Source organism: Canis lupus, chromosome 5 (genome assembly GCF_048164855.1).
Source record: "Canis lupus baileyi chromosome 5, mCanLup2.hap1, whole genome shotgun sequence".
Classification (NCBI taxonomy): Eukaryota; Metazoa; Chordata; class Mammalia; order Carnivora; family Canidae; genus Canis; species Canis lupus.
In genome coordinates, this window is record NC_132842.1 from 17,740,017 (window position 1) to 17,762,761 (window position 22,745).

General features: G+C 38.8%; 2 protein-coding genes and 1 long non-coding RNA gene across 3 annotated transcripts in view; 1 reads left to right on the forward strand and 2 right to left on the reverse strand.

Moving 5' to 3' along the window:
- Positions 1 to 22,745, reverse strand: part of LOC140633127 (coiled-coil domain-containing protein 144A-like) — a 606,261-nt gene that overhangs the window by 137,531 nt on the left and 445,985 nt on the right.
- Positions 9,951 to 22,745, forward strand: part of LOC140633291 (uncharacterized) — a 50,132-nt gene continuing 37,337 nt past the window's right edge. Inside the window, exons 1-3 of the long non-coding RNA XR_012030919.1 lie at positions 9,951 to 10,327; positions 10,879 to 11,027; positions 11,525 to 11,739. This is a non-coding gene — a long non-coding RNA (uncharacterized lncRNA). The remainder of the gene's footprint in view (positions 10,328 to 10,878; positions 11,028 to 11,524; positions 11,740 to 22,745) is intronic.
- The window catches only part of LOC140633092 (MAM and LDL-receptor class A domain-containing protein 1-like), a 28,822-nt gene continuing 18,998 nt past the window's right edge, over positions 12,922 to 22,745 (reverse strand). Inside the window, exon 5 of the mRNA XM_072825133.1 lies at positions 12,922 to 15,310. The gene's annotated coding sequence lies outside the window, so the exon portion shown is untranslated. The remainder of the gene's footprint in view (positions 15,311 to 22,745) is intronic.

A 22,745-nucleotide genomic window follows, 5' to 3' on the forward strand; every position in this document is an offset into this window, starting at 1 on the left:
CTCCCTTCTCCTCCTCCTCCTCCTCCCCCTCCTCCTCCTCCTCCTCCTTCTTCTTCTTCTTCTTCTTCTTCTTCTTCTTCTTCTTCTTCTTCTTCTTCTTCTTCTTCTTTCTTCTTCTTCTCCTTCTCCTCCTCCTTCTTCTTCTTCTTCTTCTTCTTCTTCTTCTTCTTCTTCTTCTTCTTCTTCTTCTTTCTTCTTCTTCTTCTTCTTCTTCTTCTTCTTCTTCTTCTTCTTCTTCCTCTTTCTTCTTTTTTTTTCTAATTAGCCAGAACCAATTTCTTTGTTTTGTTTTCTATCTTGATAATTTGTGAATAACAAAGTTTTTTCTCACAGAGGAAAACAGAGAGAGGAGTTATTAGTTAATGTTGATCCAGAACTCTGCAAATGTTAAAACTTGACATTATTATTTAGAGGTTTGGTTTGTACTAATTACCTCTTAGTTTTACTAGCCCTATATAACAAGCTACCTTCTGCAAATTTTATGGGAAAGCCAGTTTTCTGAAAGGATGAAAGTTGTTGGAGCATGGAATGAAATAGGTGCTAAGTTTTATTTTCCACTAAATAATTCTCCTCAAGGTGGGTAAACTTTCAGTAGTTAAATTGCTAAAAATGAAGATTCTACACTACAAGAGCAGATCTTCAGGAGACAATTATATGTCTGTGTTCATAGCATTTATGAGTGTCAGTAAACAGTCAGTACATTTATGTTCCCCCCATTACCTTCGGTCATAAACTTCCTTAAAGAAAAACGAATAATTATGTTTCCTGACTGCAGAATGAGCATCAACATTCAAATACTGAAAGCCCTGGGTGGGATGGATGGTACACCTAGACTTCCAGGGATTGAGCTGTTTTCGAGGCATTGGCTAGAGTGTCAGGCTAACTGCTTGGCCTTGATTTAGTGCCATTCACAGAGATGTCATCTCTAGAAGGGAAATCATAATTTGTGGGGCTATTTTTGGACTTGGGGCCTCCCAGCCTACAGCTGTTGGGAATGGCTGGGCGTCACATAAAGCCCCTGGCTGAAGCGTGTCAAGCTTGTGCTATTGGCCTGAAGCTCGCCATCCACCCCAGGGGCCAGCCAGTGTATCCCTGGAGCTAAAATGATGCGGTGTCATCGGAGTTTAACAAGCACATCCCGGCATCATGGACTATTGGAGTTAGGAAACGACCTTAGATGACCTCATTACAACCTGCATTTTACACAAGAGGCTTTGGCTGGGGAATCATTCTATCCAGGGTCCCAAGCAACAAGTCTCACATCTCCTGGCTTTGGGTTTGGTACTCTTAAATATTGTCCTTGGGGTCAGGAAGGTGACATAGGTTAGAGGGTAAGGAATAGATTTTTAAAAAGTGAGTTAGGAAGACAAGAAAAGTAAATCTGAGAGAATTGCATTTTTCCTTTGTAGTTCATATGAGTTTCATTATTCCTTGTATCTCAATCAGAAAACACATCGATACAACTTCTCCACCACTAGAAATGTGCAAATGGAAATGAAAGGAAATAAGACAATTGAATATTTTCTAGATCAGCACTTTTCAAACTGTCATGAAAGACAGGTTTTTGTTTATTTCTAATTGACCTCAGCTGATATCTCTGTAATGTGCGATAGAAATTACTAGAAAAAATGAAGTGTAGACTTTCAAAATACAAGTCCAAACTTTTATTTCTTGGAGACAAGAGACATAAACTTCTGCTGACAAATTACTATATAGTTGCTAGACACTTATTCTTGATCGCAGTACACACTGATCATGGACACAGGAGAACTGCCTTGGTCTCCTTTTCTCTATTATTTTGTGCTTTTGTCTGGTTCTCTAGGTTGCAACTTTCTGATATCAGGGATAGGATCTAGGCATCTGTCATTTTTGATAGGTACTTTATTGCGTTGAATAACAACTTAAGAAAAAATTTAAATGTTTCCTCGTGTAAAAGGAAAAAAAAAAAACAAGTTTACAATCATAAAAAAAAACAAAAAACCCAGAGATCAGTGTATGGATTCTTCTTAAGAGACTTAAAATGGGGACATTTTTGGTTTACGTGGTTTGAGTGTAAAGAGGATTGAATATATTAAGCATTTCCGTTGTCATTAAGTTTGAACTTTCTACCAATTCTTATATCCTCTAAAAGACCTGTAGACCTTCTAAGTACATCAATTAGGATTAAGTTTGTTAGCTTTAGGAAATAAAAAGTATGTAACACCCAGGTACATTTAAGTCTCAGATAAGCATTGAGTGCTTTTTAAAAGTATGGCCCAGATATTTCATGAGAAGTGCCATGTGCAATATTTGGGCGGGACATAATTTGTATTAAAAATGTATTAATCGGGATCCCTGGGTGGCTCAGCGGTTTGGCACCTGCCTTCGGCCCAGGGTGTGATCCTGGAGACCCGGGATCGAGTCTCACATCGGGCTCCCTGCATGGAGCCTGCTTCTCCCTCTGCCTGTGTCTCTGCCTCTCTCTCTCTGTCTGTGTCTCTCATGAATAAATAAATAAATAAATAAATAAATAAATAAATAAAAATCTTTTTAAAAAATGTATTCATCGTTTGTCTGAAATTCAAGTTTAACTGGATATCTTGTATTTTATCCAGTAATTCTTCTTTTTTAATTTCTTTTTTAAAATTTTTTAATTGAAATATAGTTGACATACAATATTATGTTAGTTTTAGGTGTACAGCATAGTGATTCTAATTAGTAGTGAACTTTTAGCCTGGACTTCTGCAGATGTTTCTAGAGAGAAGGCTCAGCCCAGCCAATCAAATGTGGTCATATTGACCTACCTTGCTTAGCTTTTGGCAGCTGGAAGCTGAATAGTGAATACAAAGTAATGATATTCCTTTTAGGAAAATGTGTTTCTCATGTGACAAAGCAGCTACTCATCTGTCCTGACTTTGAGGCTGTTAGTTGGTGTTTTCTAAAGCTCTGGTTCACTGCTGGCAAAAGTCATGGCGGAAGGTGTGTTTGTAAGAAGGCCACAAGAATCTGCCACCTACATGAAGACAAAGTTGGCTCAGTGGTCTGCAAATAGTGGAATTCTTTGCACGGAAATATACAAGGAGACAGTGATAGCCACCCCCCCAAAAAGAAAGAAAGAAAGAAAGAAAGAAGAAAGAAAGAAAGAAAGAAAGAAAGAAAGAAAGAAAGAAAGAAAGAAAGAAATTCCCTGTTTCTACAGCATATTGTAAGCAAACTGATGTTTACAAATAAACTTATGAGAAAGAAATGCAAAAAAAAAAAAAAAAGAGAAAGAAATGCAAAGGCAGAATTAGTGGATATTAAAAAAATTAATGTTTTAGATACTTATGTAGGTTTACTGTAGTGTCTGCAAAGATATGTCCTTTGCCGTTGGTAGCTGTTTTTCTTTCTTTAAATGAGGATATTTGGTTATAGGCCTTAAATCAGAGTTTTGTCATTGTTAAATTATAGAATTTATGCTCCCAGTCTTTAAAGAAAGGTAAACTTTTCTTAAAGTGATGTTTGATTCAGGTAAGAAGGAAATGGCTATTTCAAGTGCACACACAATTTATTTTAATGTCATATCTGGGTGTTTTAAAATGTCCTGTCAGCTAACAACAACAACAACAACAACAAAAATCTTTTTTTTTTTTTAATTTTTTATTTATTTATTTACGATAGTCACAGAGAGAGAGAGAGAGAGGCAGAGACACAGGCTCCATGCACCGGGAGCCGGACGTGGGATTCGATCCCGGGTCTCCAGGATCGCGCCCTGGGCCAAAGGCAGGCGCCAAACCGCTACGCCACCCAGGGATCCCCCAACAACAAAAATCTTAAGAATATACTTACCTAAGAGAATTCTTTAAAAATAATATTTATTTTAAATAATGAAATATATGCTCATTTTAAGACAAATTTGAAAAATGCTGGGATTTCTGGAAGGATAAGGAAAAAAAGTAAAATCACCAATAACACTATCATAGAGGAAACATTTCCACTATTGTTACTTCGATGTAGTTGTTCTATTGTCTTGTCTATGTGTTTTTAGTTCATAGTTGGAAACCTACTGTATATACAAGGTTGTATTCTGATTTTTTCTTTTTTAAAAAATATTTTATGTATTTATTCATGAGAGATAGAGAGAGAGACATAGGCAGAGGGAGAAGCAGGCTCCATGCAGGAAGCCCTATGTGGGACTTGATCCCAGGACCACAGGATCACCCCCTGAGTCAAAGACAGGCGCTCAACTGCTGAGCCACTCAGGTGTCCCTGTATTCTGATTTTTTCATTAACTATTTGACTTAAGCATTTCCCATATGTTAAAGTATTTCTTAAGTATCATTTTAATGGTTGAATCATACTCTGTACTGTGATTTACTTAACCAAACTAGAGTTGGATACTCAGAGTTCTCCAATTACCTATTCCTAAATGTCTAGTGATGATCTGTTTGGATTCCTAGAACCGAAATTACTGGGACTGACAAGGATGAAAAGTTTTAAGGCTATACATTTTGTTAAGCTCTATTAGAACCATTATAGATATTTACTAGGAATGTGTAAGAGTGCCTATATCACTGACCTTCATTGCTGTCATTTATTTCATTTTATTAACCTAGTGTATTTGTCTGGGTTTTCCAGAAAAACATAACCTGTAAGATGTGTTTGTATGCAAAGAGAATCTTAAAGGAATTGGCTCATGTGATTCTGGGGGGTGGGAGTGGATCCCCAAACTTCAGGTCAGGTTGTCAGGCTGAAGACTCAGGAAGAGCTGACGTCGAATCTAGAAGCCAAAGGCAGTCTGGAGACAGAATTTCTTCCTTCTAAAAGGATCTCAGTCTTCATTCTTAAAGCCTTTACGTTTTTGGATGAAGTTCAGTCCCGTTGTGAAGAATAAGGTGCTTTACTCAGAGTCTACTCATGTAAATGTAAACCACATCGAAAAATACCTCACAGCAACATCTAGACTGGTATTTGACCAAATGACTGGGCACTATAGCCTAGCCAAGTTGACACATACAATTAACCATCACATCTGTGGTCCAAATAGAGTTTATACTATTTGATAGAAGGCCATGTTCTTTCTTTCCAGTTTTTTCTCTGTTCAGTACCATCTGTTTCTATGAAAACACACTGACTTATTTAGGACTTTTATGTATACTGTGAGTTTTCTGTTGTAAACACAAAGATTATCTTAATCTAGTTTTGGAATAAAACATTTAAGATCTCCATCAAGTGATGCTGAGAAAAAAATCTGGGTTTGGGCTTTATGCAGATGTGACTTAGGAATATTCCCCTACCACGTTACAACTGTATTAATTTGGTTTGGATAGCTAAACCCTTTCCTTCTTAATTTGCTCAACTAAAAAGTAGGGAGAATCATACCCATTTTCCAGTAACTTGTTAAGTTCTAACTGGGGAAACATTTATGAAATTCTAGTACAGCATCTAGTATATGAAAGGCCATCTATATGATCAGTACAGAAAAACCTTCCCTGTCTCTGAACATTTAGTAGTTCCACTCGTAGCAATTTTCCTCCTAGAAGACTTAAACATTTTTTCCATTTTAAGTATAAGCCTCATTTCCCTTCTATTTCATGAAGTATTGCATTTTAACCACTGATAGATAAATTAGATGATTTTAAATTAATATTTTACTCATTTATCTAACAAATATTTATTAAATGTCTATTAAATCCCAAGGATTGTTCTGGGTGCTGGAGATTTAACAGTGAAGACGATAGATAAATTCCTTGCCCTTTTAGCTTGGATATTAGTGGGAGAGACTCTCAAAGAAAGAAATCAATAAGCATAAAATCACACTACAAGTAATATCATATTAGTCAGGGTAGGCTAAGTGATGCTGTGGTAAGTCACTAAATCTCATTAGCATAATTACAACAAAAGTTTATTTCTTGCTCGTGACAAGTCAGTGGCTGGTTCAGGTGACTATTTGAAGCAGCTATTCTAAGCCTTCCAATATGCCTCCTCCATCTAAGCACATGCTTCCATCAGGGAAGAGTGGACCAGTGAATCAAACAGCAACAGTTAAAAGCTTCTACATGCATCACTTTTGCTTCATATTTTTATTGGCCATAGCAAGTCACATTGTCATGCCTAATTTCAATGAAGAGGAGAAATGTGACTCTTGGTAATCCTAGTGGTAAAGGAGAAACATATGTGACTACCACAGTATTAAGTATATAAAAAACAAGAGAATAAATAAGTATTTTTAAAAAGATAATAAAACAAAATAAACATAAGTTTTCAAGTATATCATTGTTTACATTTATAATAAAATATGTATTTAAAAAATTGGGTCAACTTAAAGTTATTTAATAACAATTATTAAAATTTAGTATTTAGATAAGAGGAAAGGCATTTAGGTCATTTATGAATGACTGATGTTTAATAGATATTGAGATGTTAAGTCTACTTGAGGACAAGGGTGATGGTTTTTATATTGCTATTCTTGGTTATTTAGGCACATACAAGATGCTCAGTAAAACTTCATTGAAGTTAATAATGTTCATTGTTTTAAATTATTCTTCTCCATTTGGTTGACTGTCTTAAAATATAGTCCATTATAATTTTGCTCAGAAGCAAGGCCAATTTTCATTGTTTTTATCTACATTAAAATTTTACATTTAATTATAGTTTAAATTTGGACCACAAATGCTTGAATCACTAGTGGTCTCTTTCTCCTAGTTTGTCTCGGGTATGTTCCTAAACCATGGGTATGTCCAGTAGGACAAAAGACTACTACTTTACTGTTGGAGTTTGTGATCTACCATCTTGTCTTCTAAAAACAACAACAACAACAACAACAACAACAACATTTACCTTTAATATCTGTTTGGCAACTGCTGTGTTGAAGAGATTTCACAAATTTGAATAAAGAGGGCAACAAATACCGAGTGGCAGTTTTGTTTGTTTTAATTTATTCATGATCATGAATGTAAGAATAGTATACTTGCTTTCAAAGATAGCATATGATGATGATGGTGATGATGATGGTGATGATGATGATGATGATGATGCCTCTCTCTCTATTGTTCTTTCCTTTTGCTTTTGACTAAGTCTTTGTCATTTAAAAAATAAATCAGCCAGAGAGAGGACCCAGTTATTCTTTGACTGGATAGATCAAGAGCAAACCAGAAGAGAATCTCTGTCTCTACCCAACTGAACCTCGTTTCGGTACCGTCACTTCTCTATTTATGGATGGTATGTCTGAGATGTTGTCTCTATCCTAGAAACCAAGAACTTGTCTTAAATCAGTGCCTCTCCAGTCTGTGCCATGAATCCCGTGAATCTGTAAGAGTCCATGCCCTTTGATGAGTTTGCTGCTCTTGGATTTGTACAAAATTTGTTTGTTACTTGGCAAATGGGACACAGCTGGCTTCTGATTTAGAGAGTGTTTTAAATTAGTTACCTCCTACCTTAACTTGATCATTTAAATGGAAAGCACTATGGCTCCAACAGAGTAGACATGATATAAAAACCATTTCCGACATGAGTATCTTGCCTCCTCAGTTGTGATGGCTACTGGTATCTCTGAAGGAAAATAAATAATAAACAAACAAACAAACAAATAAATAATAATAAATAAATAAATAAATAAATAAAACACAGGTTCTGCGATTCTCACAAGTGGTAAACTGTCTTTGCATTATTTAAGAAAAGCTTTAAGTGTTCGATGAATGTGCTTAGACTAATGACAGTTGATGCCAAGAATATAGCAATAATCCAATACCATTTTGTAAAGTGGCAATTTGTGTAGAAATTGCAGAAAGCATCAACACATGCTGGGAACTTTACATATAAGTGAGCTATAGCGTGGGTGAAGGAGTTATTTATTTGGCCTTTCATTTGTAAATAAGACACTAAAATTTTCCTTCCAAGGAGTAGCTAGGCCAGTTATTAGTAAAAGAATATTGATAGCCTTTGCTCATCATGGCAAAATTGAGGATCCTGACCTTAAAAGTCTTAGTATTTGGAGGAGCCTTAATAAGTCATTTAGGAGAACAGCATTCCATAGTTGAAGATGGCTAGATCTATAATCAAAATATTTGGGTAGAGTCCAGGCTATACTATTACCTGTCAGCAATTTAGCTTTCCTCATCAAGGCTTATATGATCTGGTCTAGGGAACCTCTCTAGTCTTGTTTGATAGTCTTTACTTCTTACTTGCTCCATTTCAGTCCCTATGCCATTTCTCACACATTTCAAAAGAAGTGTTCTTGCTGCCAGGCCTTCTGTTCTTCCTGTTCTCTCTGCCTGGGATGATCTTCCCCCAGAGACAAGCTGACATTTATTGGGCAGATCCAGTATGTTCCAAGGCGTTATAAATGCTTTGCATGTTTGTTGTGGTGAATTTTCATGATAACCGTATGAAGTGTGTAGTGACACTGGATGGATGAGAAAGGAGGCAGAGTGATCTGGCAAAGGCAGGATTGGAACGAAGGCCTTGGCTCTCACAAGAAGTGCTCTCATAGTACACAACACCCAGGGTGTGGTTCCCACTCTTCCTTTAACCTCAGAGCTCTTTCTTGGTGAGCATTTCCTGACTATCTTATTTAAAGTGGAATTCCCGTGACTCTTTCTGTTTACTTAGCTTTATATTTATGAACAGTACTACATATTACCTGATTGATAATGCCTGTTTACTTGCTTACTTCTTTGCTTATCTCCCTCACTAGAATATATATTCTATGAGGGATGGACATTGTTCTGATCCGTGTTACCACTCTATCCCCTGCATCCAGAAGTGTACTGAAATGTACTGAGAGAGGATACGAATTGACTTAGAATTTTTATTCGGGTTTAAGGTATCTTACTCTTCAAACACTTGCAGAGCACCATTTTGTGTCAGATTCCATGACAGTTTGTGGAAATAGGAACGTGAATGAGAATGATGGGGACTCCTACTTTTCTGCTTTTCCTGATGCTTTTCCGGCATCCTAGAAGAAACAAACATGCAATTAACAGACAGTTGCCCAGGATAAGCATCCTTTTAGGGCAAATATAAGGTGCAGCAGGGAAGGGAGGCTTTAGGGAAAGCTATTCCGAGGGGTGATATCCATGTTGAGAGCTGAAGGATGGGCTGAATGGGGATGCAAGACCATTTGGGGCAGAGCAGATGACAGAAGTCCCTGAGAGGGCACATTCCAGTTTATTATTTTTTTAAAGATTTTATTTATAGAGACAGAGAGAGAGGGGCAGAGAGACACAGGCAGAGGGAGAAGCAGGCTCCATGCAGGGAGCCCGGCGTGAGACTCGATCCCGGAACTCCAGATTCAGGCCCTGGGCTGAAGGCAGGCGCCAAACCGCTGAGCCACCCAGGGATCCTCCGCACATTCCACTTTAAAAGCAGTTCACTGTGACTCAGATATAGACTACGAGGGCCAGAGTTTACTGTCTGAGGCTGGAGAATAAAGTTGGGTTTTCAAGGGTCTTGAAAACTATTCCAAGAAGCCAAGACTTTATTGTCTGAGCATTGAGATGCCACTGAATGATTTTTAAATCAATGTAGTTTTGATTTAGTATCTGATTCCGTTTACCACCTTCAGCCACATAAGTTGGCAGCATTTCCACTTTCTGGATGGGACGAATAAGGCCCAGAAGAACACATTTCAATGTTGGTGGAATTGATTTAATTCTCTTAATGACAGTGATATCAGGGCTTCTAACTCCTACCTTCCCACCCTCTCTCCTTCCTTCTTTCTGGTTGTTATTCTTGTCAAACATAAAGCTATTTATCCACCATCCTTAACTTTTTCCAAGGAATATCCATGCACTCACACAGCTTCTAATAACCAGACCCCTGAGTGAAAGCCAGTGACCTCACGGGCGGCAGGGCTTGTTTGTGGCTGGATACCATATTGTGCACCGGGCTGGAATTCTCTGTTCTTCCTCACTAGGAAGCTGGATTTGTACCAGGAACCTCTTATCTGAAAAGGCAGCTCTAGGCTGGGGAGAACAGAGCTGGTTTGACGAAGTGGAGAGGCGCTCAATGTTGGTCTGGCCACGCTTTGGGCATGCGTGAGCGCTCACAGCAAAACACAGCTGGCATGTCTAATTTTAGCCTTGACTGCCTTGAAAAGGGACCCTTAAAGGAAATATATTTTCGCTGAAACCATTTGTATTATAATGTAACAGCTGACAGACATGTCAGAATATTACTTATTATTGGTGGGGAAAAACTCTGTCAGGTAATTGTGCTTTTTTTTGTGATGACATCGGGAAAGTGATTAAAGCATCCCTGAATCAAAATCATCATAGATAGACAGTGAGAGAACCAGAGCTTTTATTTATGAAGACGCCTGTAAACCTAATGGGATACCTCCTTTGATGCTTACAAAACGGATGTAAGGGTAAGAATGATCATTTCGGCTATGGCAAGTGGGTCCTTGTGATCTGACGATGCAGGGCTTGCTAATAGTAGTCCTGGCATAGACTCTCAAATTTCTTCAATACTTAGCATCCTCCGTGTCCTCCGAGAAGTAAAAGGTTAGTTTCTGGACCGGGTCTCGGATTCATCTGGCTTTCGTATGTTAACAGGTTCTGAAAGCATCTGGGACACACTTGTTCCATTTTAACCAGCACGGGTCGTCCGTCTGCTTTTATTTTTGTCTTTCTCTTCCTTCCTCCCTTCGTCCTCTCTTCCCTCCCGTGGTCTTCTGTGTTTGCTTTAGCAGTGTGGCTTACCTTGCCACTTGGCAAGAAAAAAAAGGCAGCTCTTGTGTGGGGTAGATGGAGGGAAGGATAAGAAATAATCCACCGCCCGAATTTGAGTTCCCTGGGTTCAGTTCCAGCGGCAGCAGCTTTGCTGCAAAAATTGCTTTGCTGTTCGAGATAGCCAGCAGAGGGAATCAGGACTTTGCTTGCAGCAGGGGTTGAAGCAGGCTTTTTTTTTTTCTTGGAGGAAATACTGCAGCTTTCTGGACTGCATACCCTGCTCCCTGGAGAGGTTCCACCCACCAGCTGGAAGGAGAGGAAGTGAATGAAAGGACAGGAGGAGCCCGAACACCATGTCACTCTGGAAGGGAGACAGCAGCAACCAGGCTGTGCAAGGTTGTTTTGTTTTGTTTTCTTTTCCCCTTTCTCTTTCTTTTTTTTTTTTCTTATTCATTTTTTTGTTTTCTTTCTTTCTTTCTTCTTTCTTTTTTTCCCTTTTTCTTTAAGGTGGGGAAAGAGACAAACAGGAGACAGGAAGCTGATCTGCAAGGATTCGGAGTTGTGCTAAAAAGACTTTGATTTTTTTCTTCTCTCCCTCTTTACAAACGCTGGCAATTGACATCACTACAGACAGCCTGGGTAGAGAACAAAGTGCCTCATCCCAAGTGGACCCTGGCAGCTGGGGGAAGGAAGGCAGGATCTGGGAAGGCTGTGTGTGTGTGTGTGTGTGTGTGTGTGCGCGCGTGTGTGTGTGCGTGTGTTGTTCTACCAATACCTTTCCTTTTTTCTTTCTTTCTTTCTTTCTTTCTTTCTTTCTTTCTTTCTTTCTTTCTTTCTTTCTTTCTATTTTTTTGGTGTGTTTCTTTTTTAAATTCCTGCCGTGTTGGAACTAGTGAGTGGTGGAAGACGAAGGATCTCTGAAGCCTCATCAGTCATCGGGACCATCAGGAATAGTGGTTTAAGAGGACGCTCGGCCTGGGGCACCATACCGTGTCATCGAGTTCCCTGCCTCGGAGATAAAGATTCCAGCTACATGGGTAAACGCCTGGATCAGCCACAAATGTACCCCCAGTACACTTACTACTATCCTCACTGTCTCTAAACCAAGGTATGGCTCGACCCACAGTCTGGCAAGCAGTGTGTATCCTGCACTTGGGATGGGAAACAGGCATGTGGATTATTATTTACCTCCCCTTTCCCATCACCTCTTCCTGCTTCTTTGAAATTAGTAACATAGCAATGGAGTTAATGAGGCAGAGGAGAATATGAGAAGAAAGCAAGCCCTGGGACTGTGGTTTTTCTCTTCTAGCAGAGATAATAGTTTCGCTCGTGTTCCTTTGTTGTTATTTGGCAACATAAAGATGTTCCTGATATCCGTAGTAAAGTGCTTTGCAGATGGACAGGGTTGTTAGAAAGGAGATTGTGACAGTGATTATCAGGAACAACAACGATTTCAGAGGCTTTTCTGGTGAGCTGTTCTTTGTGGCTCTGAAAGGGTTTTTCTCACTGGATAGGATGCACCAGGGTGGGGGCAACTCAGACTTTCAATCACAGAGTATAGAATGAAAGAAGGGTGTGGGAAGGTATAGTACGACTAACTGACGTCCCGTAGAGTTTGTTTGGGTGTGCTTTTGTTTTTGTGTATTTGCCTTACATATTTTATTTTATATGGAGGGTGATCAAGACTCTAGAGACTGAAGTTTGGAGCTTTACAATAGATGTTCTTTACTTTTCGGAGCTCTGTTTTTCTGTGCTGGCTGCCATCAGGAGGCCTGTGGGTCTTGAAACGGGATGAAATATAACTGATGATAATTGGACACGAATTGGTTAAATACTTTAGTCTTGGGATCCCTGGGTGGCGCAGTGGTTTGGCGCCTGCCTTTGGCCCAGGGCGTGATCCTGGAGACCTGGGATCGAATCCCACGTCGGGCTCCCGGTGCATGGAGCCTGCTTCTCCCTCTGCCTATGTCTCTGCCTCTCTCTCTGTGTGTGACTATCATAAATAAATAAAAAAAAATTTAAAAAAATTTTTTTTAATACTTTAGTCTTTATGTGTGTGCACAAATGACCATTACGGGGCCAGTGGAAAGCCCACGTAACTAAGCAGTGGGCAGTGCCAACCATGAACTTGATCCTGCAGTTCAGACCTGAAAGGCTCTCAGGTGTGAAATCACTGCTCCAATTTGTCAGTTAAATTGGACTTGATGAGTTGGGGGGGAGGGTGTCGGTAGAGTTATCGCTTTGAATGTATGGGTTATGTTTCTTTACAGGTGATATTAATTTTGTATCGCATTAGCCAGACTCCACTGTCTTCTTAATAAATAAATATGCGGAGAGTGACCAAGGCATGCCTGAGTGATCTGTGCTGCCACCGGGACTCGTTGATGGGATTAGTGTTCGGTAATCCATGCTGTAGTTAGCTCTTATTTATTCTGTCTCCTCCAACAATGCCTATTTGTAAACCAGACGAGGCAGCAGACTTTCCGAATTCTATTAAAAATTGTTGCTTTTTTTTCTTTCTTTTTCAATCGCTCCATGACTCGCCCTGCCCCTGCAAGGTCTCCTCACATTGCTTTTTGCCCTTGTGAGCATTTAGTTTGTGGGGCTGCTGCTTTAGTAGACCAGCCCTCCTGCTCCCGTGCAGTGCAGTGTGTTTTAACTCTTGGGGGATTGGGTGGAGAATGCTGTCTGCCTTCCTCAAGGAAATGGCAAAGCAAGGGCTAGTCTAAAAGAGGAAATTTATAGTCATTCCTCATCCCCCCCCCCAAGAAATAAAAACAACAAACCCAAGGGTTCCATGAAAAATATCGGACATTCCATCCCTTTTACTCATTTGGCTAAATTTTTCCAAATGTTTCAAAATTCATGCTTTCTTTTTGGTTCTTTTTTTGACTATGAAGCATATTCAGAAAGGAAACTTTAGATAAAAATGAATGGAATAATTTCTTTCCTGCCTGAGATTTCTTTTAACTTATTGCTAGCAGGAAATAATGTCTTGCACATTATATTAAGGACAGGATGTTGGATGAGCTACACTGATGGGAAGTGTGTGTGTGTGTGTGTGTGTGTGTGTGTGTGTGTGTGTGTGAAGAGAGAGACTGGGAGAGGGAGAGAGAGAGGGATTGAGGTAAAGAAAGTGCAGTGGTGAGGGAAAAGAGGAGAGCCTGAAAAACATAGAGGGAATTTAAAAAAAATCTGTTTTGGGGTCCTGTGTAGTTTAGTGTGTAGACAGGCAGCATCTGGATCTTGTTACTTTCAAGCTAGTCAAAGCCATCAACTTCTGGAACATTTTTAAAGAAGGTAGATCCATTAGGTGACCTAAACTGATATTCGGGCAATCAGATCAGGGTGGTGGGGTATAATATAGGATCAGCTACTTTGGCTATCATGGTAGTTCATATTGATTATTATGTTGCAAACTTTCGACAGAGCTGTGAAGTTGTCGAATACTGTTTCGGTGGCTCTGAAATGATAGACATTAATAACATTCCTGGAAGCTGAAGATGTGAAAACGTGCCCTGCTTTGAAACTTGGGCACACAGGGAATGAGAATAAGGATCAATCATACTTTAAAATGTGGGGACTTTCTGGCAGCATGAATACTATGTAAGAAAGTACTATCATGACCCAGTATAGCATGAAAACAACTGGGTTATTTCAGTGTTGTCTTTTTGCTCCTTTTATATTTTTATCTTAAAATATTACCTATAATAATTCTGAGGGGAATACATGCTGCTCATGTTTATTTGGTAAGCAAGCCTTGGTGGAATTCACAAAATCTACAGTCCTAGCCTTGGCTTATAGTTATAATCTATTTTAAAAATCAGAGCTATTTAAAATGATACTGATACATAAAGAATACTTATGGTTGATAAAAATAGAGTTCTGTGGTTGACTATAAAAGTCATATTCTGGTGACATCATAATAATTTAAGCTGTCCTGTAAAACCAGGTGTTCTTAACTAATCAACAAAAGCCATTTACTGACATTAGTTTGGGGTGAAGAATCTTTATGGGGTTCTTAAAGAACTCAAGGTGTATCATTGCATTTATTCAGACAGTACAAAATACTGAACGTTTTCTTTCTACTTAAATGTGTGTGTTAGATACAGCTGCTCTTTTCTTATGATAAAACAAAATGAGAGTAGGGTGTCTAAATAAATGGAAAGGTTTCCCTTTCCTCCAATGCAATTAAAGTTTTAGAAAAACTTGGGGCACTTCCCTGCTTTCTCTGATCCTCTTATTTTCCCATCACATTAGAACTAATTCACTACCTTTGTTGCTTAAAAAGAAAAAGAAATTAGAAATAAGTTACTTATGCTTCTCTCCCTTTGAATAATTTTCCAAATGCTTAAATTATTATATTAGATAAATGTACATAGAAGTAAAATGAAAACCCAATGACTAGCTGATAGCTATCTTGTAGCGGTATTGTTCTAGGATGCATGTTTTCCAAGACCTTGCATTAAAAGCTGTCATTTGTCAATTTTCTTTTGGCCATTTTTCCCCCTATTAAAAGAAGCAATTTAAAAAAGAAACATTGTGATTGAGCAGAAAAGAAGCAATCTTGATGACATGTTTTAATACTTACATAAGAGCCATAGCCAGATTTAAAAAAAAAAAAAAAATCTTCATCAAAACGAATTTGCTCTTTGAAGGCCACCAGGATAATCAGCAAACTTTAGAGAAAGGGGACCAAAAAATAGCTCATTAGCTTAATGATAATATCCATAATCACGTTTGATTGAGTCACAACCTAATATTTCTCAGCAATTTTGTTATAGCCCATTCAAAGCAAGCAACCTGTTGCTATTGCATTGTGAGACCCAGGGTGAATCGCAATCTGAGTTATTTTGTGGAGGGTTTCTTGGAAAGGCAACTTAATCATAACTAGGAAGGCTAAAAAGAGTAAAACATGGTCACAGCCTGGTGAATTGATACTTTGTTGCTGAGAAAGATATTTCCCTCATGTGTGGTATCTGGAAAACTTTATCACCTCCCCAAAACTTTAAAATGCATCCAAACGCACACAGCAAGCTAGTCCTTCCTTCCATTTCCTTACCCTGACCGGGTCACGATGTTTCTACCGATCCAGGGCATGGTTTCTACTCATGCTGCTTTTCCATCAGCCTACTGCTTTCCCGCCTTGGACCATCTGCTTCCCCTGAAGATCTTGCAGAAAGATCTGTGGGACCCAACAGAGTTTTTCTGGCTGCTGGTACTCAGATCGTATTCAGAACCTGGTGTGAAGTTGGAGTTGGGGTCAGGTATAGGGAGTAACTCATCAACTGCACACTGACTTCAGGCTGAGTTTCCAACCATCTGTAGCCTGGACAGCTGCTCATCTCTCAAAGTCTAGCTAGAGCCCGATTGATTGTGCCATAGAGAGAGCAAACACTTGAAACACGAAGGACTAAGGAGTAGGGAAAGGAAGAGAGAGGCTCCTATGGGGCAAGGGATATTCTCAAAGATGTGAATGTACAGATCCTTCAAAAGCAAAACAGGACAACCCCTTAACATGCTTCTTGCACATGAAAATGTAGAAAATCCTGCAGAGGGAGGGAAAGAGTTTAGGATTTCCTTAGTACTTCCTGCCTCAGATTTGCATTGATAGCCAGAGTTGGTAACTTGCCAGTTTTAAAACAGCCTTGAAAACTCCCAAGTTCTGTTTTCCTTTGAAAGGCTGAAACATACAAAACTGGTTTTCTAAAAATTGTCCAGCAATAGAACCTTGAGGTACAACTCCAAATATGTCTTTCGCTTCAGGGGGTAATATGAGAGCATGAAACTATGATAAATCTTGTTTGTCTCATTTGAGAATGTACACAATTTTAATTGGTTTTGAATAAGAGAAAAATAGTAACAAGGGGCCACTCTCCCTTTCTAGTTGTCCTGTTTTCTTTACCTCCCCCCCATATTAAATTATCTTTGGAATTGTCTTTTCTATAATGCAGCCATTGTTTTCACAGTACTAAGTTTAGTGCCTAGCTAAAAGGAGGAGCTATGTAAAAAGTTCATGTTGTTGTTGTCTTTCTCTCCAGAATCATTCTTAATTCAAAAGAAACCTCATGTCAATTTGTTCTAACAGTATCTTCCTAACAGCTTCCTTTCGCTTTCTCTCAGTTTGGGAAAAGAACAATAGAATTATAAATCAAAATTATTTCTCTGAAGTAATTAAATCTATTAGAGGGTTGGAGGTAGGGGTGATTTGCAGGGAGGGAGACAAAAGAAGAGAAGTAGGATGTAAGTTCATTTCAGGTCTTTCTGGCTCCAGGAATTCTGGAAAGCGTCATTATTGCACTAATATGATTTTACACAATCCTTTTTGACATTATCAGTCTTTTTGGCAGAGAGAGGGCTCAGTCACAATTACGTCCATGCCAAATTCTAAGAAAACCAGTCTTTCTTTAAAAGAAAATCTTTTTAGTGTTGGACTTCTTATTCGGAGTAAATGGTTGATGTTTATCCACAATTGGCTTCGAGTACTACATTAAAATTGTGTTTTGTAGCAGTCTTGTAAGCCACAGCTGTATGTGATTAAATAGTGTAATATCAAAAGCGTGTGAGAATAGGCTTTTTTATGCTATAGCTGTTGCACAGCAAGAGAGTAGATGGAACCAGAGGGAGAGCCAGGGCAACAGTGTATTTATGTGTTGTAATACCTGCGTCGAGGATACACATTGCTGTTTTTTGCAGTAGTGGGAAAATGCTGACCTATCTTGGATGTCATTGAAAAATACACTTTTTGAAAATGGACATGGACCTATCATACCAATTTTTATTTTAAACAGAGAGTTACTGTTTAATTAGAAAACACATATTTACCGAAGGGTCCGAAACATTTGCAAGTGGAAGGATCATAATGATTTTCCATGCAGCACACATTCAAATAACAAAAGTGAATTTCTCATTTCTGTTTTGAAATCATAACTTTTTTGCTTTTTTAAAAAAATTTTAAATGTTTTTTGCTGCTTTAAGCTGTGGAACTATTGTAAGAAAATCATCAGGCCATTTATCCCTAAAAAAGAGTGACAGGTAATGAGGAGAACAAAATAGGCGGTGGTATGATTCTTTTTTTTTTCTTTTCAGATATTTGGAAATATAGTATTTGGTTTTGTATGCCTATTGTTCCTTTGTGGCCACTGTTAAGAAGTACATACTTGTACAAAGGGACACACTTTTGGGTCTATCTCTTTAGCAGGATATCATAATAAGGAGATTTATTTTTCATGGGATGGTTAAACTATAAAGTTCTTGAAAGAAAATATTCATGAAACCTGTCATCTTGAGTTTTCTTGAGCTTGTGAATCTATAGGATACTAATAAGAGATTTACTAGTACGTCATTGTTTTCAGGGCCTTGAAAAAGCCTGTAGAAGTAGCTGTTGGTTTTCAAATTTCAGGCATTAAAAAGCAATTTGGAAAAGGAAAAAAAAGAGGGGGTTGACAGATAAGTTGGATTCTGTTTGTTTTGTTTTTCATGTTGATATAAGCAGCAAATTTGTTCACATTTAAACTTTTTTTTTTCATGTAGATTTACTGGTCAGGAAGTATATACCATGTGGAATCAGTAACTGGGTATAGCTTTGGAATTCAGAACATTGACATCTAATAGATAACAAATTTCAAGAGTATGGATAACAAATGCTGAGTCATGGAGTCTGGTTTTGTTTTATTGTTGTGGAGGGAGGGAATTCTCTGATTTGTGTGTCAATGGATTGGTTTCAGGTTCTCTAAGATCTCTTCCAGGCTTAGTATTTGTGACTCACACTTTGAGACTAAATGAGCCTGCTTTGATGTATTCGTGGTACTGGGAGATGACCTTGGTTTTGTGCTGTCAATGAGTTTTGTTCAGGTCCCCATCCTTTCTCCAGAGCAGATCAAATACTGCTTTGCCCACTCTGGTGATTGATGAATTTAACTGTCTGCTTCCTTTGCCAATCTAAACCCAGTGTACCAAGAGAAACACATTCATCACCTGGGAGTGGGTGGAGAGCAGCTCCCAGGGGTAGGACAGAATGACAGGCATCATTTAATCATGGTCATTGCCAGCTTTGTTATCGTGGTTAAAGTTTTCTCCTTTGGGTAAAATTAGAGCTTATCTAAAGATGGTGACAGTGTGATGCTTTACTTTTCTTCATTTAACTTCCTCTCTGCAGGTGGTTTCAGAACTGAATGAGTAGGCATATGTTAGGCCTAACCAGTGGGGTGATGGAGGCAGAAGGATTGCCTCATTAAGGCCCTGACAACCCTAGTTTTGTGAATGAAACTAGGAGCTAGTGCCAATATGGAAATGACAATTGATAGATGAAATACTATTTTGACTGGAGGTTATAAATCCTTAAAACCCCTAAATTGCTGAATAGTAGTCTTTAAAACATGAGAAAAGAATACTATAGTAACTCTAGTATATGGAGTAGTAGGAGGAAGAGAATTACTTCTCCGGGACACATAAGCACAACCGTTATCTTTCTCTCTTTTTCTCACTAAGTACCCTTCTCATTCCCCCAAAAGCTCCTATTAGCTGAATTAATGAAAGTAAATAGAGGGACGCCTGGGTGGCTCAGCGGTTGAGCGTCTGCCTTCAGCTCAGGGCATTATCCTGGAGTCCTAGGATCCAGTCCCACGTCAGGCTCCCTGCACAAAGTCTGCTTCTCTCTCTGCCTACGTCTCTGCCTCTCTGTCTCAGTGTCTCTCATGAATAAATAAATAAAATATATTTTTTAAAATAAAGTAAATAGAACCTTGAATTTTGTTTTTATGAATGATAGCCAGATAGAAAAAAATAGACTTGACTTCATACATAGTTCAGGCAACCCTGATAATGTCCTGTCTTATTGTGTGGAAAGTAAGAGACAATGGAAGAAAAATAAATCTTGCTATATTCTAAGTATTGGTACTAATTATTTTAGGTATGGAGTTTTGGTTTCAGAGTTAGCTTTCCTACCATTATATTGTAGGGTTAAGAAGTTGGTATACATCACACTTCATATGCTAGAATCTTTGGCTATTTCATTCTTAACTAATGGTTTTCAAGCTGAATATGAATCATGCATAGAATTTAAGGAGAGTTTTTGAGGAGCCTTCCTATTTTTATCTCGTGTACTGCTGTCTATTTATCTTAGTCACATTGCTGATTGAGGACGATTTAATGAAAACGAAAATGGAAAACAGAATACTAACTGTCTGGGTTTCTGGACCGGTTAAGATACCTTAAAAGGTTTCCTTACATATGCGAGTCATATTTGAAGCTATTATCGATGTCTGTAAACTCTCATATTGCCCCTTTTAAAACTTATCAGTCACATAAATTGGGTGGTGGCACCCTGACTATAGCTCCTGTTGAGGTCACTTAGCATTCAAGCAAATATACTTTTGAGCTCCTAGCTAGTTTCGAGTGGATGAAGTATTTGAAGGAGTGTGTACAAAGCTTGGAATAAAATTTCAGAGATTGTTTTCTAGTGTATCATACAAAAAACCCATCTGACATACTTACGATGTTTCATTTCTTCATCTCTTCTCAAGAGATGAGAAAAACACTTTTTTTGACTTGGTACTTGTCCCTGGAAGGGTTGTGACACTCCTGAATTACCCTCGGTCTTGCTTTCGGCCCCTAGGCCTCTTGTCCCTTGCTGTGCATAGCAATTCAAACTGAACCATTAGAAATAAGGATGTTGTATTTCAGTATAAGGCAGGAAATTCTGGAAAAGCATAAAATTCTGATGTCCTTTTTAAAGTTATTCCGAAAAATTAACCACTGCTTTTTTTTTTTTATGATAGTCACACACACAGAGAGAGAGAGAGAGGCAGAGGGAGAAGCAGGCTCCATGCACCGGGAGCCCGATGTGGGATTTGATCCCGGGTCTCCAGGATCACGTCCTGGGCCAAAGGCAGGCGCCAAACGCTGCGCCACCCAGGATCCCTTTTTCTTTCTTTCTTTCTTTCTTTCTTTCTTTTCTTTCTTTCTTTCTTTCTTTCTTTCTTTCTTTCTTTCTTTCTTTCTTTCTTTCTTCTTTCTTTCTTTCTTTCTTTCTTTCTTTCTTTCTTTCTTTCTTTCTTTCTTTCTTCCCTTTCTTTCTTCCCTTTCTTTCTTTCTTTCTCTTTCTTTCTTTCTCTTTCTTTCTTTCTTTCTTTCTTTCTTTCTTTCTTTCTTTCTCTTTCTTTCTTCTTTCTTTCTTTCTCTTTCTTTCTTTCTTTCTTTCTTTCTTTCTTCTTCTTTCTTTCTTTCTTTTCTTTCTTTATTTCTTCCTTTTCTTTCTTTCTTTCTTTCTTTCTTTCTTTCTTTCTTTCTTTCTCTTTCTTTCTTTCATTTTTTCTAATGAAAATTTATTTTTTATTGCTGTTCAATATGCCAACATACAGAATAACACCCAGTGTTCATCCCATCAAGTGCCCCCCTCAGTGCCCACAACTCAGTCACCCCCACTCCCCGCCCTCCTCCCCGTCCACCACCCCTAGTTCGTTTCCCAGAGTTAAGAGTCTTCCATGTTCTGCCTCCCTTTCTGATATTTCCTACCCATTTCTTCTCCCTTCCCCTCTATTCCCTTTCACATCTTCTTTATCCATTCATCTTTCGATGGACACCGAGGCTCCTCCCACAGTTTGGCTATTGTGGACATTGCTGCCAGAAACATCAGGGTGCAGGTGTCCCGTCGTTTCACTGCATCTGTATCTTTGGGGTAAATCCCAGCAGTGCAATTGCTGGGTCGTAGGGCAGGTCTATTTTTAACTCTTTGAGGAACCTCCACACAGTTTCCCAGAGTGGCCTGCACCAGTTCACATTCCGACCAACAGTGCAAGAGGGTTCCCTTTTCTCCGCATCCTCTCCAACATTGGTGGTTTCCAGCCTTGTTAATTTTCCCCATTCTCACTGGTGTGAGGTGGTATCTCATTGTGGTTCTGATTTGTATTTCCCTGATGGCCAGTGATGCAGGGCATTTGCTCATGTGCTTGTTGGCCATGTCTATGTCTTCCTCTGTGAGATTTCTGTTCATGTCTTTTGCCCCATTTCATGATTGGATTGTTTGTTTCTTTGGTGTTGAGCTTAATAAGTTCTTTATAAATCTTGGAAATTAGCCCTTTATCTGATACGTCATTTGCAAATATCTTCTCCCATTCTGTAGGTTGTCTTTTAGTTTTGTTGACTGTATCCTTTGCTGTGCAAAAGCTTCTTATCTTGATGAAGTCCCAATAGTTCATTTTTGCTTTCGTTTCTTTTGCCTTCATGGATGCATCTTGCAAGAAGTTACTGTTGCCGAATTCAAAAAGGGTGTTGCCTGTGTTCTCCTCTAGGATTTTGATGGAATCTTGTCTCACATCTAGATTTTTCATCCATTTTGAGTTTATCTTTGTGTCTGGTGCAAGAGAGTGGTCTAGTTTCATTCTTCTGCATGTGGATGTCCAATTTTCCCAGCACCATTTATTGAAGAGACTGTCTTTCTTCCAGTGGATAGTCTTTCCTCCTTTGTCGAATATTAGTTGACCATAAAGTTGAGTGTCCACTTCTGGGTTCTCTATTCTGTTCCCCTGATCTATGTGTCTGTTTTTGTGCCAGTACCACCCTGTCTTGATGACCACGGCTTTGTAGTACAACCTGAAATCTGGCATTGTGATGCCCCCAGCTATGGTTTTCTTTTTTATTTTTTTTTTAAACAAGCTTTTTTTAAATTTTTATTTATTTATGATAGTCACAGAGAGAGAGAGAGAGAGAGAGAGAGGGAGGGAGGGAGGCAGAGAGAGAAGTAGGCTCCATGCACCGGGAGCCTGACGTGGGATTCAATCCCGGGTCTCCAGGATCGTGCACTGGGCCAAAGGCAGGAGCCAAACCACTGCGCCACCCAGGGATCCCTGGTTTTCTTTTTTAAAATTCCCCTGGCTATTCGGGGTCTTTTCTGATTCCACACACATCTTAAAATAATTTGTTCTAACTCTCTGAAGAAAGTCTATGGTATTTTGTTAGGGATTGTGTTAAATGTGTAAATTGCCCTCGGTAACATTGACATTTTCATAATATTATTTCTACCAATCCATGAGAATTGAATATTGTTCCATCTCTTTGTGTCTTCCTCAATTTCTTTCAGAAGTGTTCTATAGTTTTTAGGGTATAGATCCTTTA